This window comes from Podarcis bocagei (genome assembly GCF_964188305.1).
Source record: "Podarcis bocagei genome assembly, chromosome: 7".
Classification (NCBI taxonomy): domain Eukaryota; kingdom Metazoa; phylum Chordata; class Lepidosauria; order Squamata; family Lacertidae; genus Podarcis; species Podarcis bocagei.
The window spans coordinates 91,756,858-91,774,333 of record NC_138132.1 but is presented as its reverse complement, the minus strand read 5'-3'; the positions used below and the strand labels follow the sequence as shown (position 1 = coordinate 91,774,333).

At 47.1% G+C, this 17,476-nt stretch overlaps 1 protein-coding gene across 2 annotated transcripts in view; it reads left to right on the top strand.

Moving 5' to 3' along the window:
• SEMA4C (semaphorin 4C) overlaps positions 1-17,476 on the top strand; it is a 69,183-nt gene that overhangs the window by 36,990 nt on the left and 14,717 nt on the right. The window lies entirely within an intron of this gene.

Sequence of the window (17,476 nt, the reverse complement as noted above, 5' to 3'; positions counted from 1 at the left end):
ACTTACTCTGTGACTGCAGCCATGCTGTGAACTGCTGCATTTCTCTTCTCTCCAAAGAATCTGGTCTATTTTGGAGAATCCCAGGTTTCGTTTACATTAAGGAACAAGTTTCTAGTCCACGTGAACCTCACAGCCGGCTCTCACCTGAGTCTCCCCATATTCCTTGAGTCACGCATTCCTTTCCACTGCTTTTCCACTGTTTGGCATTGGGGCAGCAGCCACGTGGCCCACCAGCCAAGGGTGGAGAGACTGCACTGAGCATTATTTAGGAGGCCTCCTGTTCCCCTCACAGGGCTACAGCTCCCAGAGCGGTTTAACAGTCAATCCCTCTTCCCAAGGAACCCCCTGGAATTGTAACCTGTAAGAGGAATAGAAGTCTCAGTACCCTTAACAAACTACAGTTCCCAGGATTCTTTGAGGGAGGCCAGGACTCTTTAAAGTGATATCATAGTGCTTTAACTGTATGGTGCAGACAGGGCCTGGGCGAGTCAGACAGTTCATATTGTCTCTTCACTGACCGGCAGTGGCTCTTTGGGGTGACGAACCAGTCCAAACTTTGGGCTGCACAGGGTTCTTTCAGGGCAGGGAGAACACAGGCGTGGCAGCCCCAGGCGCCCTCCCTGCTCTGGTTTAGAGGATGGGAGTCTCCCCAAACACAGAGGGAGAGGTTAGAGCCATTTATAATGGGAGTAGGTGGGGTGAAAGTGTACAAGGAGGGGCCACGGACCTCCCACCCGTCTCGTGCACAGATGACACACAGCCGCCTGCCTGCCTCCTCCTCTTCCACTCCCCCTTTTGCTGCTGGGCACCCGGAAGGCGGAGCTGGGCACCCAGCCTGGCTCCAAATGGAGGCACGCCGCTCTAATCCCTCTCCCTCCAGTGGTGCGTGTCAGCACATTCTGCTGATTCACAACAAAGCCACTGATTACAGGGCCGGGCTCCGTAATTGCCTGGCTGGGGTGCTTGGCTGAATGAGACCCATCCTGCCAGCTCTGCTGCAAAGGCCTTGCTCAGTGCTTGAAATGCCCGAGTTGGCAGGACAGCTTTGCTGAGTTGATGCCATGTGGGTCAGTGGGTGGTGGCTGCTTTTTCCCTTGCTGCATTTCCATGTGAGTAATCTGTTGGGGGCTGCATGCCAGCAGTTGGTGTGGCCACCCCCTTTCCTCCGTCTCTCTCTCTCTCTGCCACCCCTTTCTCTCATTCTGGCACCAATAACTCTTTCTCTCTTCCCTCCTCTGTGTGCCACCCCATTCTCCCTCCCTCCCTCTCTCTTTCTCTTTGCCCCTCCCTCCCTCTCATTTTGCCACCCATCCTTTGCCCCCTTCCTCTCCTCCTGCCCCCCTAGCAGGCTGCCCGAGGAGGGATGGCTTGCTTTCTCCAGAGGTCTGAACTGACTGCTCAAACTGGGCTTTGGAATCAGTCCTCTGGTCGCAAGTGGCCCCTTCCTCTCTCTTTTGGGAAGCCTGCAGTTGTTGGGCCTGATTCTTAGCAACAGCCCCTGAGATTGCCTCACAGGACTATTCCTCCTAGCAGAGAGGAAACTGTGGAATGCGCTTGTAGCCCAGCAGCCTTTAAATTGCCTTCTGGGGAGTCTTGGGGATCCCCAATAGCTTATCTGGGGGTTGCAGATGGCAATGGCAGATGAAATCTTCCCCAAGAGACAGCCTGTCCTCTGTTGTCGGCCTTCCCCTGGAATGCACAGGCATGGAGGAGCCCTGGGTGTGTGTTAGGGCGTATTCATTTCACGGTGGTACAGCCCAGTAGCCTTTGACCAGCACACCTTGCTGTGCGCCCTAGAGCATGTGCCAGAGCCATAGAATCATAGGATTTTGGAGCTGGAAGGGACCCAAGGGTCATCTAGTCCAACCCCCTGCAATGGGCCCGTCCTGCACGACCTCCCAGGTTCCAGCATCTTGCTCAGTCAGGCCAAAAGTCCATCTGGCCCAGCAGGCTGCCTTCCAACAATGGCCAACTGATACTTCCAGGAAGCTTGCAAGCAGAACATGCTTATAGGCAACTGCTCTCCTCTGTGATTTGCTCACAGCCTTTGCTATTGTGTGGTATACTGCCCCTGCGCCTGGAGGTTCAGTGTAGTTATCAGTCATTGGAAGAAAAAAGGAACATTTAGCAGAAAGCTTGTGCGATGCAAGAAGAACATTTTTCTCTTGAACATGTGCAGACGGTTCTGCAGTGTTATCTGAGCAATCTAGGGAGGAACCACTCGGAAGCAGATATTTTTAGGTAATGTTAGAATCAGTCTAAGTAGCTTTAGGCAATTCCAACTCAGCCCTCAGCTTGTCAATGAGGCTGTTGTCCTACTTTATAAAAATGTTGTACTGATTGCAGCAGAGGTGGGCACTAGCAGTTCTCAGCCCAATTTCATGCTGAGGGAGAGGAGAAGGGAAGCAGGGGGAATGAAGAGTGAAAAGCCAAAGTGGATGGGGGGGGGGAGCCCTATGCAAGTGATCCTTTCAGTCTTTGGGTAAAAGTGATCCAGGGATGGAGGGGAGAAGAGGTTGTTTGTGGGAGGAAGAAGACAGCAGAAAGAGAGCGAGAGAAAGGGGGTGTGAGAGGGAGAGATGGAGGGGATGGGAAAAGAGGAAGAATCAGGAGAGGAGGATGTTAGAATGAGAGAACAAGGTGGTGTCAGAAAGAGAGAGCCAGAGAAGCCCCCCCCCCCCCCGGCTTGCTTCAACTCTTGCTGGCTTGCAGGTCCTCCATGGGCAACAGGCTCCTGGCCCCGGCATTAGAACAAGCGGAAAATGTGGAGGGCTTTAAACACCTCGCATGAGAGACCTGCACACTCAGTATTGGTGATCAGCTGTGAAAGCAACGCAGAAGGAAGGCACAGAGCATTACTGCTCCGCAGCACTGGAAATATGACAAATGGTACCAAATCCTGTGCGGTACCGGCACGCTATTCAAGCCATCTGCTCCACCAGGTATTTGGACGTGGTCCTCCCCCCCCCCCCCCAGCACCTGCCAGCCTTAATGAGAGCTCCATTCCCTGGCTAGACACACTGAGGATCTGTCAGTGTATATTTTGGCAGCGCCTGTCTATCTTGTTCGGATATTTTTCTGAAGTCTTCTTGTAATTGAATCTGAGTGGAGCCGGAGCCGGAGCCAAGGCCCAGGAAAGCAAATTCAGGCCTGCCTTTTCTGGCCCTTGCGCTGAATAAATTTGCCCCATGATATTCTTGTAAAGAAGCTGGTAAAATGCGGTCTTGACTATGCTACCACTCAGTGGATTTGTAACTGGCTGACTGACCGAACCCAAAGGGTGCTCATCAATGGTTCCTCTTCATCCTGGAGAAGAGTGACTAGTGGGGTGCCACAGGGTTCTGTCTTGGGCCCGGTCTTATTCAACATCTTTATCAACGACTTGGATGATGGACTCAAGGGCATCCTGATCAAATTTGCAGATGACACCAAACTGGGAGGGGTGGCTAACACCCCAGAGGACAGGATCACACTTCAAAACGACCTTGACAGATTAGAGAACTGGGCCAAAACAAACAAGATGAATTTTAACAGGGAGAAATGTAAAGTATTGCACTTGGGCAAAAAAAAAATGAGAGGCACAAATACAAGATGGGGGACACCTGGCTTGAGAGCAGTACATGTGAAAAGGATCTAGGAGTCTTGGTTGACCACAAACTTGACATGAGCCAACAGTGTGACGCGGCAGCTAAAACAGCCAATGCAATTCTGGGCTGCATCAATAGGAGTATAGCATCTAGATCAAGGGAAGTAATAGTGCCACTGTATTCTGCTCTGGTCAGACCTCACCTGGAGTACTGTGTCCAGTTCTGGGCACCACAATTCAGGAAGGACACTGACAAACTGGAACGTGTCCAGAGGAGGGCAACCAAAATGGTCCAAGGCCTGGAGACGATGCCTTATGAGGAACGGCTAAGGGAGCTGGGCATGTTTAGCCTGGAGAAGAGGAGGTTAAGGGGTGATATGATAGCCATGTTCAAATATATAAAAGGATGTCACATAGAGGAGGGAGAAAGGTTGTTTTCTGCTGCTCCAGAGAAGCGGACACGGAGCAATGGATCCAAACTACAAGAAAGAAGATTCCACCTAAACATTAGGAAGAACTTCCTGACAGTAAGAGCTGTTCGACAGTGGAATTTGCTGCCAAGGAGTGTGGTGGAGTCTCCTACTTTGGAGGTCTTTAAGCAGAGGCTTGACAACCATATGTCAGGAGTGCTCTGATGGTGTTTCCTGCTTGGCAGGGGGTTGGACTTGATGGCCCTTGTGGTCTCTTCCAACTCTATCATTCTATGATTCTATGGTACGTTGATGGCCCAGTTCTGGGCCGATGGATGACCAGAGGCTGCCAAGGGCACCTGCCCTGACAGAAACAGAGAAGAGGTGGCAACGAGCCACACACATTCTCCCTGCCTTGTCTTCCCTATTAGTTTTGAGAGTAATATTTCTTGTTTCTAAGATGGGAAACATCCAGGAACGTAACCCTCTTTGTGCGGAGACTTGCCCATTACCTTGTATGCTCAGTGGTAAGGCAAGGGCATTCTGCATATGCTCAGGTATGCTTCCTCTTCCAGGGAAGGGGAACTTCTTTCAGCCCAACCAAGGGCCGCATTCCTTTCTGGGCAGCTTTTCAGGGGCCACACAGCGGTGGTCGGTGGGGCCAGAGGCAAAAGTGGGTGGAGTAGGCTGGTTTCTACCTGAACACACACAGCCCTCTATCATTCACCCACAGAAGCCGTATCAAGAGTGCTAAGGCACTTTCCAGTCAGGCAAAAACGTGAGGACGAAGTGAAGGGGCAACGGGGGCTGTGCAGAGTCCCCAGGACTGCACAGACAGGCATGGAGGGTTCTGGGCTAAGCCTGTCTCAGCTCAAGCCTCCCCGAGGTTGCAGTTCTTGGCTTGCATAGCTGCCAGCCCCCTTCTCTCTCTCTTTTTTTAAATAATATTTATTGCTTTTCCAACAATTTAAACACTACAAAAACACACACAAAAAAGAATAGACAATACAATACAATGCAAAAACACTACATAACACTAACACAAAACACTTAACACATTAAACTAACAAAACAAAACAAAAGCAATTTAAAACACATCAAATAATTTCAATATCTGATCTTTCATTCACTTATTTCAACGACCTCCTCACACCTCCCTTTTTGTATTCCACTTCTGTTAATTATTTCAGCAATTCCTTTCCATCTTCCTCTGTTTTCTATCCTATAATTATCTTAACATTCTAACCTTATTTTTTTCCTTTAATATTCTATTAATCTATTTATATTTAATTCCTTATAACATTTCTACTAAAGCCATGTAACTTCATTCCAACATTCTTCTAACATTCATTAATTTTACAGTATTTCAGTAAATAATCTTTAAACTTTTTCCAGTCTTCTTCCACCGATTCTTCTCCCTGGTCTCGGATTCGGCCAGTCATTTCCACCAGTTCCATATAGTACATCAACTTCATCTGCCATTCTTCCCGGGTGGGTAAATCTTGTGTCTTCCAATACTTCGCGATGAGTATTCTTGCTGCTGTTGTTGCATACATAAAAAAAGTTCTATCCTTCTTTGGCACCAATTGGCCAACCATGCCCTGGAGAAAGGCCTCTGGTTTCTTCAGGAAGGTATATTTGAATACTTTTTTCATTTCGTTATAAATCATCTCCCAGAATGTCTTTTTTTTTAAATGATATTTATTAAAAGTTTCACAGTTACAGAAAAAAAGACAACAAAAAGTTACAGTACATCAAAAAATAAAAAGCAAAATAAAAAACAATACAGCAAAACAATAAAAAAATTTAAAAACAAAAACATTTAAAAACACATCCAGTATTTCCATATCTTTGTCTTTCATTTACTTGTTTCATCGACCTCCTCACACCTCCCTTTTTGTATTCTAATTCAATTAACTATTTCAGCAAATGCTTTCCATCTTTCTCAGTTTTTGTTTTTTATTTTACCTGAACACAATCTGACCTTAAATTTTACACTTTGGCCCATTAACAATCCATTTTTACTTAGTTCTTTATAGCATTTCTGCTAAAACCATGTAACTTCATTCCAGCACCCTTCTAGCATTCATTAATTTTACAATGTTTCTGTAAATATACTTTAATTTTTTCCCAATCTTCTTCCACCGACTCTTCTCCCTGGTCTCGGATTCTGCCAGTCATTTCCGCCAATTCCATATAGTCCATCAGCTTCATCTGCCATTCTTCCCGGGTGGGTAGATCTTGTGTCTTCCAGTGCTTTGCGATAAGTATTCTTGCTGTTGTTGTAGCATACATAAAAAAAAATCTATCCTTCTTCGGCACCAATTGGCCGACCATGCCCAGGAGAAAGGCTTCTGGTTTCTTCAAGAGGGTATATTTAAATACCTTTTTCATTTCATTATAAATCATCTCCCAGAAAGCCTTAATCTTTGGGCACGTCCACCAAAGGTGAAAGAATGTACCTTCAGTCTCCTTACATTTCCAACATTTGTTATCAGGCAAATGGTAGATTTTTGCAAGCTTGACTGGTGTTATGTACCACCTATAGATCATTTTCATTAAATTCTCTCTTAAGGCATTACATGCCGTAAACGTCATACCTGTGGTCCATAACTGTTCCCAGTCAGCCATCATTATGTTATGTCCAACATCTTGTGCCCATTTAATCATAGCAGATTTCACCGTTTCATCCTGAGTGTTCAATTTCAACAGCAAGTTATACATTCTTGACAGATTCTTAACTTTAGGGTCTAACAATTCTGTTTCCAATTTTGATTTTTCCACCTGGAAGCCTAATTTTTTGTCCAAATTGTATGCCTCCGTTATTTGGTAATAATAGAGCCAATCTCGCACTCTGTTTTTCAATTTTTCAAAACTCTGCAATTTTATTCTGTCTCCATCTTGTTCCAGAATTTCCCAATATTTCGGCCACTTGGCCTCCATATTGAGTTTTTTTGTGCCTTCGCTTCCATTGGTGACAACCATCTTGGGGTTTTCTTTTCTAACAAATCCTTATATCTTATCCACACATTAAACAATGCTTTTCTAACAATATGATTTTTAAACGCTTTATGTGCTTTTACCTTATTGCCAGCCCCCTTCTCTTGTGCAAGGTGGTCCCTGTCCATAGATGAAGGCCTTAGTGCAGTTTTCCCAAACAACCAGCAAATTAGTCTCTTTACAGTCAGAGTTGGGGGCTGGAAACTGCTGGTTTTGTGACAAGGAATGATGAAGGGGCCCTATTAGATCACTTCCGCTAGGATACTGGATGGTCTCATTTGGAGCTCAACACCCCCCTGTGATAAGCTGGAGATCCAAAAGAAAGGAAGTGTTTGGAGCAGAATGCTGATCTGGATCTGGATCTGCATTTGAAATATATAACAGCATTTCTAGCTCTGGCAAGCAGCCCCAAGCAAAGAAAGGCAGCGCTGGCTGCACAACAACAGCACATGCCAGCCTCCCCCAAGCTGGCGCCCTCCAAATGACTATGACCCCCATTGGCTCCGACACGCTGGCTTCTTCCTTGCTAATCCAGAGCTGGAGAAAGCCTGCAGTTGTCTTACGAGGGCAGGGCAACAGGAACAATTGCTGTGGGCGCGACCAAGGGCAGGACACAAAATGGGTGTTGTCAGAGATCGTGCAACCAATCTGACGGTTTTCAAAATAAATGTTAAATGACGCTGTGGGTTTTCCTTTTCCTTTTTAGGGTGGCATAATTAAGCATGCTTTAGATGAAAAAGCCAGATACTGCCTTGCTCTGGGGCTTTTGAGGGCAGTGGGCCAGTCAGGATGGCACCATTGCAGCTTCCTCCTTGGCCCTGCGCCTGCATCCTGACACAGCTCAGCGCATTCAGTCGCTGAACGCTGCTGTGGGGGGAGGAGAAAGCAGGGGGCTCTGCAACAAGGGCTGGAAGAAGCCGGCAGATTTTCTGCACAACAGCTTCTGAGCTGGGCAAACTTGGCATTTGGGGAGCAGCTTTCCTTAAGGATCCCCAGTGGCAGTTTGTGTGGCTGGCATGATAAGAATTGTGAGTGTGCTTGAGGTGCACACATGATGAGAGAATCTCCATTTGGGGGCTTCCAGAACCTTCCATGTCCCCCCTCGGCTTTCTCTTCCCAGGGAGTTGGGAAGGCTTCCTTCCCAGCCTCCCCTGCTGAGGGAAAAGGGGCTGATTGAAGCCAGGCGTTTGGGGCTTTTGATCAGGCAGCGTGTTGTGGCAGCTCCAAGGCCTAATCGCTCCCAGATGCCTGACCTCTGCAGTGTCTTTGGGTGCTGGGCAAATTGCAGATGCTGGATTTGGAAGCGCCAGGAAATGGGGAGGGGGGCCGCCGAGCGCTGTGCCAAAAGATTGCTGAGGGAGCTGAGCCAAGAAGCGACAGGAGTTGCTACTGTAGAGGCAGGTTTCCTGGGGTGGTTTGGAAGGGCCCCGTTTGGATCCAGCCACTGGCCGGGGGGGGGGGGGAGCCCACCTTCTTCAGGCAACCTGGTTGCTTGTTTGGATGACTGTGCCTTGCCCAGACCCAGGCTGGACGAAGCAACAGCACACCTGCCCCTAACCCTTTGCCTCGGGGTGCTTTGCTTTCTCTCTGGTAAAATGTCAGCGTCCTCTCTGGGCTGAAGTTCACATCTTGCATTTTGACACCTAGGTGTGAAATGTCTCATTGTCCAGTCATCTGGATGTGCCAAATTTCAACTTTCTGAGTGGCTTGGAAGTGTCACCAGCATCATTTCCCACCATTTCTGGGTCTTGTGCATGCAACAGGTTTCAGCTTTCTGGCTAGCGTGGAAACAGCATAACTACATATATAGCAGGGGTGCGGAGCCTTCTTCTGCCCAAGAGCCACATTCCCTTTTGGATGATCCTCCAAAGGCCACATGCCCATATGGTGGGCGTGGCTTGAGTCACAAGTGGGCACAGCAGTTGCTACCTCTTCCCTCCTCCGTCTGCTTTCCTTCACTGTTGTGTCTGCCCAAAGTCACTTAGCAGGCAGGTGCAGCGCTTGGCTGGGCTTCTCTCCCCACCTGCCCCGTCACCTACTCCAAGCAGCCAGCAATGCCTGGAGATCCAGCATGTGGCTCCCCCACCCTCCAGCACTGCTTGAGTGCCAACCATTTCCTGATGCGTTACAAACTCCCCTGGGGGAATCTGCTCTCCGCCACACAGAGGGCTGCCTCTTTGGTGAACAAAGCGCAGCTCTCAAGGCCTGAGCCGGCTGGGAAAAGGGTTCTCTGTCTCTGGTTACACTCTGGATATCCCAGACAATGGTCCTTTGATCAGGTCTGGCAGGCAGGAGCGGGGCTGCAGAGGCCTCCTCCAGGTGGGTTGTTTTCCATGGATTCCAGCTGCTTCCTTGCATGTGTGGGGGTGCCATTGGGCCCTTCTGCAAATCTACCCACTGGGAGCCCTTTTGACAAACTTACTTTTCCTGCAGCTGCCTCCAAGGACAATGGGGACGTGCGGTAGACCCGTGACAGACTCTGCTTCCAGGTCATTTGTACTCCACTCCACTGTCCCGACTAACTAGCTCTTATGAACTTGGTCACCTTGTAAACTTTACAAGGTAGAGCCTCTGGCCAGCTCTCCTAATAGCTTGTGGCTTATAATGGCACTGTTGTACCACCGTCAGCTTAAAAAAGAGAGAAAGATGTCCTGCCTCCAGCCCACTCTGCCACCTCGTTGTTCTCTCCGAAGACTGAGCACTATGCCAGGAAGAAGAGCCTGGCTTCTGGATCAGGCCCAAGGCCGCTCTAGTCCCACATCCTGTTCTCACAGTGGCCAGGCAGAAGTACCAGTGGGGATGCCACAAGCAGGACCTGAGTGCAGCTGCCCGCTTCCCACCTGAGATTCCCAGCCACAGATATTCAGAGGCATCCCATTCATTCAGAGATGGAGCAGCAGCCATCAGAGCCATGAGCCACTGACAGCTCCATCTTCCATTCTCCTTTTGGAGCCACCCAAGCTGGTAGCCGTTGCTGTGTCTTCTGGGAGCAAATCTTGGATTGGGAATTACACCAGCCTTCCCCAACCTAGGGCCTCCAGGCGGCATACAGCCTGTGCTGCCTGCCTGTGCCTGGGGCTGCTTGCCAGATCTGTCAAGCCTGTCAGTCAGTGTGTTTGTGTGTGTCCACATCAGTATTCCACCGCAAGCACGCTTGTCCCTCTTTCTTTTGCCCATCTGGCTTATCACAGGGGGCAATGATATCACCCAGCCTCCTGGTAGAAGTGATCTAATAGGCGCTGCTTCATTCTGCTTTGCCATGAAAACAGCTGTTTTTAAGTCCCCAGCTCTGGCTCTGTAGCTTCCGGTGGCTTATAGAGAGACTAATTTGCTAATCACTGAGCAGGGGAATGGAAGCGATTTTGTAGGATTAACCTTCCCTGTGCTAGTATAGTGGAGCTCAGCGCTGTCCCCGGCCATGCTGGTGACTGAGGCTTGCAGGATTACCCTCTCAAAGAGCGATGCCAGTTTGTTCATGGGCCACCATTGTGCTGCTATCTTTCCCAGGAGCCTCTGCTCCTGGTCTTCCCGTCATTTGTGGGATGAGTGCCCTGCATCTGGGCAACAGAATGCGCTGAGACCTTAATCCCCAAATGCAGATTTTTGCTTTTCCCCACTCTGATGACTTAAAGACTTTCGACCTGGTCATCACTCAAGGCTTAGAAATCAAGGGAAAGGGTTAACCGGTGCTCCCTGGAGTCTGTGTCATGCATTGCAGCCAAGTCAGAGGGGTTCTTCCTCCCCCTTAAGCAATTCTGCCTTGTCCTGCAGAGTGTTTTTAATTCCTTTGAATCAGAGACATCCGAAGCCTGTCGCTTGACTTACGGAAGCAGCAGCATATGAAAGCGTGGTTTTCTAAATGCGAGGTTTGTGGGGTGCTGTTTCAAATGAACCATGCTTAACATTGAGAAAGGGAGAGGGAGAGGCAGAGGGTGTTATTGTTTCCTCAGACTGGCTCCTGGCTTGCAAATCATGGTTTGCCTTTACCACTCATGTGCCAGCTCTTCGCCCAGGGATCAGGTGGTGGTGATTTATTTCATTCATGTATTTCAAAGCAATTCTACAAAAACAGTTACTTATATAAAAACAGTTAAAGCTGTGTGTGTGTTTAACCTAGGGGTTTATTTGACATCCAAAAATGTGAATTTGTACAAGGATAACTATGAAAAATGTTGGTCAGAGATTAAAAAAGATCTAGAAATATGGTCAAATTTGAAATTGTCAATGTTAGGCCGAATTGCAGTGATTAAAATGAATGTATTGCCTAGAATGTTATTTTTGTTCCAGACCTTGCAGATTCTGGATAAGATGGAATGTTTCAAGAGGTGGCAGAAAGATATTTCGAAATTTGTCTGGCAGGGCAAAAAGCCCAGAATCAAATTTAAAATATTGACAGATGCTAAAGAAAGAGGGGGTTTTGCCCTGCCGGACTTGAAATTGTACTATGAGGCAGCAGCATTTTGCTGGCTGAAAGAATGGATGCTCCTCGAAAACACAGACATCTTAGATCTGGAAGGCTTCAACAATGCTTTTGGTTGGCATGCATATCTATGGTATGACAAAATCAATAGTGCCTTTAAAAATCATATTGTTAGAAAAGCATTGTTCAATGTTTGGATAAGATATAAAGATCTGTTGGAAAACAAAACCCCTAGATGGGTGTCACCAGTGGAGGCCAAGGCAGTGAAGAAACTCAATATGGAGGTCGGATGGCCGAAGTATTGGGAAATTTTGGAACAGGATGGAGATAAGTTCAAATTACAAAGTCATGAGAAATTGAAAAAGGTACAAAATTGGTTTCAATATCATCAAATAATGGAATTTTTCAAACAGGATAGGAAAATTGGCTTCCAGATGGAAAAATCAAAACTAGAAACTGAATTGTTAGAACCCAGTACTAAGAATTTATCTAGAATGTATAACTTGTTGCTGAAATGGAATACACAGGATGAAACAGTCAAATCAGCTATGATTAAGTGGGCACAGGATGTTGGTCATAACATTATGTCAGCTGACTGGGAATGGTTATGGAACACCGGTATCAAATTTACGGCATGTAATGCCTTAAAGGAAAATATTATGAAAATGGTATACAGGTGGTACATGACCCCAGTCAAGCTGGCAAAAATTTATCATTTGCCCGATAACAAATGTTGGAAATGTAAAGAGACTGAAGGTACCTTCTACCACCTTTGGTGGACATGCCCGAAGATTAAGGCTTTCTGGGAAATGATCTATAATGAAATGAAAAAGGTACTTAAATGTACTTTTCCTAAAAAACCAGAGGCCTTTCTCCTGGGCATTGTCGGCCAATTGGTGTCAAAGAGGGATAGAACTTTCTTTATGTACGCTACAACAGCAGCAAGAATACTTATCGCGAAGTATTGGAAGACACAAGATCTACCCACTCTGGAAGAATGGCAGATGAAAGTGATGGACTATATGACATTGGCCGAGATGACAGGCAGAATCCGCGATCAACGAATAGAGACGGTGGAAGAAGAATGGAGAAAATTTAAAAGCTATCTTAAGGACTACTATAAACTTAATGAATGTTAAAGTGTTCTGGTTTTCAGAAACAAAGGGATACAGTGATACAAGGTCAGAATATAGAGAGGACTACGATGACAGAGGCGGAGAGTAACAATAGGGAGTTGCTATAAAATTATGGACACTGGGATGCAGAAAGGGGGGGTATGGGGAAGTCCGAGAAAAGAGGTTTATGAAAATAGGTGACGAAACTATACATGTATGTTTGTTCTTTTAAGTGTTTGTTTGTTGTTTAAAACTTTGTAAAATCAATAAAAAATTTTATAAAAAAAAAAGCTGTGTGTGTGTGCGCGTGCGTGTGTGTGTGTGTGCGTGTGCATCCATATATATAAATCTCTCTCTTTTTTTTTTTTATAAAATTTTTATTGGTTTTACAAAGTTTTAAACAACAAACAAACACTTAAAAGAACAAACATACATGTATAGTTTCATCACCTATTTTCATAAACCTCTTTTCTCAGACTTCCCCATACCCCCCCTTTCTGCATCCCAGTGTCCATATTTTTATAGCAACTCCCAACTGTTACTCTCGACCTCTGTCATCTTAGTCCTCTCTATATTCTAACCTTGTGTCACTGTATCCCTTTGTTTCTGGAAACCAGAACACTTTAACATTCATTAAGTTTATAATAGTCCTTAAGATATAAATCTCTCTCTCTCGCTCTCTCACTCACGCACACACACACACACACACACATACATGTATGTTAGAGGCTGCTGCCCCTGCTAAGCTCAGAGTGTGGGCAGAGTGCTTCTGCACTCCTGTTCAGCTTGCAGGCTTCTCACAGGCATCTTGTTGGCCACCCGGAGAACAGGATGCTGGACTTGAGGGGCCATTGGCCTGATCCAGCAGGCTTACCTTACATTATTAATGGTTTGCTTAGGTCTCCTTTGGAGAATTGCAGTGAAATGATTCCTCAGATTAAAGGAGGTGCTGGATGGCCCTTGCAGCTACCCTAAAGGGAAAGTGGGCAGTCCTTGGGTCCTCGCAAACCCATGGCGGCTTCTGTGGTTGCTGCACTGCAGGTGGTTAGATGACTGTTCTTGCCCTGCACAGTGGTATTCCCTGAACTCAAACAGTGGAAGGGGTCAGGACTGCTCCTTTGTTATACTCTGGGATACTAGGGCACAGCCTCTAGGACAGCCTTTACCAACCTAATGTTCTCCAAATGTTTTGGACTACAACACCTATCCTCTGTGTTGCTGGGGCTGATTGGCGTTGTCACCCAAAATATCTGGAGGGCACCAGATTGGCAAAGGCAGGGGGAGAGAGAAGATTTTGCTGCTCAAAATGGCCACACAGGGGAATGATTAATGATGTGCCTGGAAGTGATATCATCTCTGCCCTTCTTGCGATGGGCCGGTGATGTTGGTGCGCAAGTGCCGCCCCCACAGCGAAACAGTGTTTGCACCTGCTAGCTGCAAAAATAACACGAAAATTGCTATTTATTTCTTTGAAATGTGTATCCCCACTTAGAAGTTTGTAACCGGAATTCCAGCAGTGAACATAAATCGTAAAAAGAACTACATTAAATAGAATGGCAATTAAAATCAATCACTTGCAGCAGCTGGAACGGGTAGGAATAACGAAAATATTCAAATGCCAGATGGGACCTTAAACGACTTGGATGAAAGTTTTTGGCAGACAAAAGAAGCTCCCTGTTCACCAAGAAGCCTCTTAAACTTCACAGAGATGGTGAATCTGTGGTCCTCCAGATGCAGGACTGCTAGCTCCATCGCTGTAACAGGAGTTGGAGTCTCAGCAACCTTGCGGGGTGGGGCACAGATTCCCCATGTTGTTTAACATAGTGGGGTTATCCGGATGTTTGGAGTACATTGTCAGCAGAATGCTGATGACACTCAGCTCTATTTCTCCTTGGCATCTGCAGGTGAGGCAGTGGAAGTGCTGGACCAGTGTCTTGCCTCAGTCATGGGCTGGATGAGAGCCAACAAAGTGAAGCTCAATCCAGATAAGATGGAGGCGCTGTTAGTGGGGGGTTCCCTAGACTGGATGGCGAGGAGATCGCCTGCTCTTAATGGGGTTACACTTTCTCTGAAGGAGCAGGTTCATAGCTTGGGGGTTCTCCTGGATTCATTGCTGTAAGCTTGAGGCTCAGGTGGCCTCAGTAGCCCGGAGTGCCTTCCATGAGCTTCAGCTGGTGGCCCAGCTACGCCCCTGTCTGGTCAAGGTTAGTCTAACACTACTGTTGTCAATGCTCTGATAACCTCAAGGTTAGATTACTGCAATGTGTTATACGTAGGGCTGCCTCTGAAGACAGTTCGGAAACTGGTGCAGAATTCACTGGTCAGGTTGCTCACTGGAGCAAGATGGTCTGAGCACGTTACACCAATCCTGGCCACCGATTAGTTTCCTGGCCCAATTCAAAGTGCTGGTTTTGACCTATAAAGCCAATACCTCAAGGACCACCTTTTCCCATATGAACCTACCCAGACCCTGAGATCATCTTCTGAGGCTCTTCTTCGCGTGCCTCCTCCGAAAGAGGTCCAGAGGTGGCAACACGAGAACAGGGCCTTCTTCAGTGGCTCCCCGTCTGTGGAATGCTCTCTCCATAGGAAGAGAAGTTCGCCTGGCACCTTCATTATACACCTTTAGGCAACAGGTTCCTTTTTAATCAGGCCTTTGGTTGAAGGAAGGTGAGCCAAAACTGTGCCTTGGTTGAGCCTCTGCATCCCTATGATGAGGACCCAGATTGGACCCAGACGCTCCAGCCTTGTTGGAAGGGACCCAAGACGCCCAACACCCACCAGACGCCCCGACGCCCGTGAGATGACCACCCTGCCTTCCTGCATCACCCCAGGGCGTTTTGCACAGCTCAAGAATCCAGCATGGATTGAAAGAGGACATTTTCTCATTTTCTTTCCTTTCCTTTTGCATAACTGAACTTTATAGAAGGTTGCTGGGCCCCTGGATAGCCTTACAACACCCCTGCAGAGAAGGGTATTCTTGTGGGACTTTCAGTCAGGGAAATTATGCCCCAGCCTCCTTTCATTATCTTGCCACCTGGTAGAGCTCCACCCAGAGCCTCCAGAACTTAACTGAAGCCCCCCCCCCCTTTGAACCACAGCACCGACTTGGTAATGACCCTGTGCACAAATGGTATGGGTAAGGCTGTGGGTACCCAATGCCCCTCCTCCCTGTGCCTTGGAATGAATCATCAGTTACAGCCTCGATCATTCCATCACCGAATTACTGGCTGGCTTTATGTCAATAATTCAAAGAGCGCCAGTGACAATCTGCAATTGTACCTTCCCAGCCCAAACCGTTACACCTGAGTCCACGCCAGGAACTTTTTCTGGCTGCAATGTGGGTTTCAGAAGGGGAAGGTAGTGTCTCTGCTCACAGACGTGTGTCTGCACCCCGTCAAAGGAGACGTTCAGCTGACCTAGCAACAATTGCAGGAGGCAGCTCCCACATTTGGGGAGAGCATCAGTGGCCTCAGTGGAAAGGATAGTGGCCCATTTTGGGACGAGCCTTGAAGAAGGCTGTCCAAAGATTAAGAGGGGGGAATGAAGGAAGGTGAGGACAGGTGACCTCACCTAGGCCCAAAGTCACCCAGCCCCCCAAGCAGGCTCAAAGCTTCTCAAAGCTTTTCAAAATCATTTTCTCAGCAGCTAAGCATCAGAAACATTCCGCTTGCTGTAACTAAAAAGATTGCAACAAGGTGGAGAACAGAGCCCATTGTCTTCTCAGGCCTTTCTCAGAACCACATTGCAACTTGCTTTCTCTCTGGGAACCATGCCAAAGCCAAGAATGAAACAACGGGAACACACTGAAAACCCCATCAACCCCCTTTCCTGCCAAGAGGCCACAATAGTCCCAAGAGAGCTTTCTGTACATGCTCAGGAACCTCAACATGGGGCAGGACTCCTGAGGGAGGAGAAAGGAGGAGGGAACTGGAAAGGGGTATATATGCTCTGCGCACATGATTGTGAACTCGTGCATGCTTTTTGTGACTTATCACATTTGCTCCTTCTACCAGTTCATGGATGGTAGAAATAAAAAGCCTTTTCTCCGAAACTATTCCTTGAGTGTCTGTTGACTCCTACTTCCCTTTCCCAGGCGCAATATTTTTCCCACCCGAGGGCAAAGCCTCATAAGGCTACACTATGCCCTTTTAAAATGTTTTTTGGTTTTTGGTGTGTTTTTTTTGTTTTTGGTGGGGGGACTATTGGGTTGTTGTTTTATATTTTTATTATGGTATTTTGTGGTTTTATATCTTGATTTTATTCTGTGAACCGCCCTGAGACCCCAGTGTATAGGACAGTATATTAAACAAACAAACAAATTATTATTATTATTATTATTATGAAGGTTCAAGTCAGAGACAAAGGCCTTAATTGTAACTTTGCCCCTGTGTGCACCATAAATTTAAAGCACCCTCCCCCCAAAAACAGGATAATGGAAACTGGAGTTTGCCCCAGAACTACAATTCCCAGCAGCCTGCGAATTTAAGAACAGTTTCCAGAGCTTTGGGGGGGGGGGAGGTGGAAGACTTGCTTTAAATGTGTACACAGCCAAAGAAGGCACCCAGCAGGCTTTTCTCTGGGAAAGGCATTCTAACAAACAGGCACCACCACCAAAAAGCTCCTGCCTCCTGTCACCATCACCCTTGCCTCTGATGGCAGGGGGACCCAGAAAAGTTTGTCTGGTGCAAATTCAGTAAATTGCCAGCTAAGTTATGCATAGAATAGACATATTGAAATTAATAACCCCAAGTTAGTGATGTCCATTAATTTCATGGGTCTACGCAGACACTATCAGGGATCCAATGCAACAGTTTCTCTAGTGGATCTCACATACCATTGTGTAACAAAGTTATAGAATTGTAGAGTTGGAAAGGACCCCTAGGGTCACTCACTCCAACTCGCCCCATGCAGGAATCCCAACTGGATTATGCATGATCATACA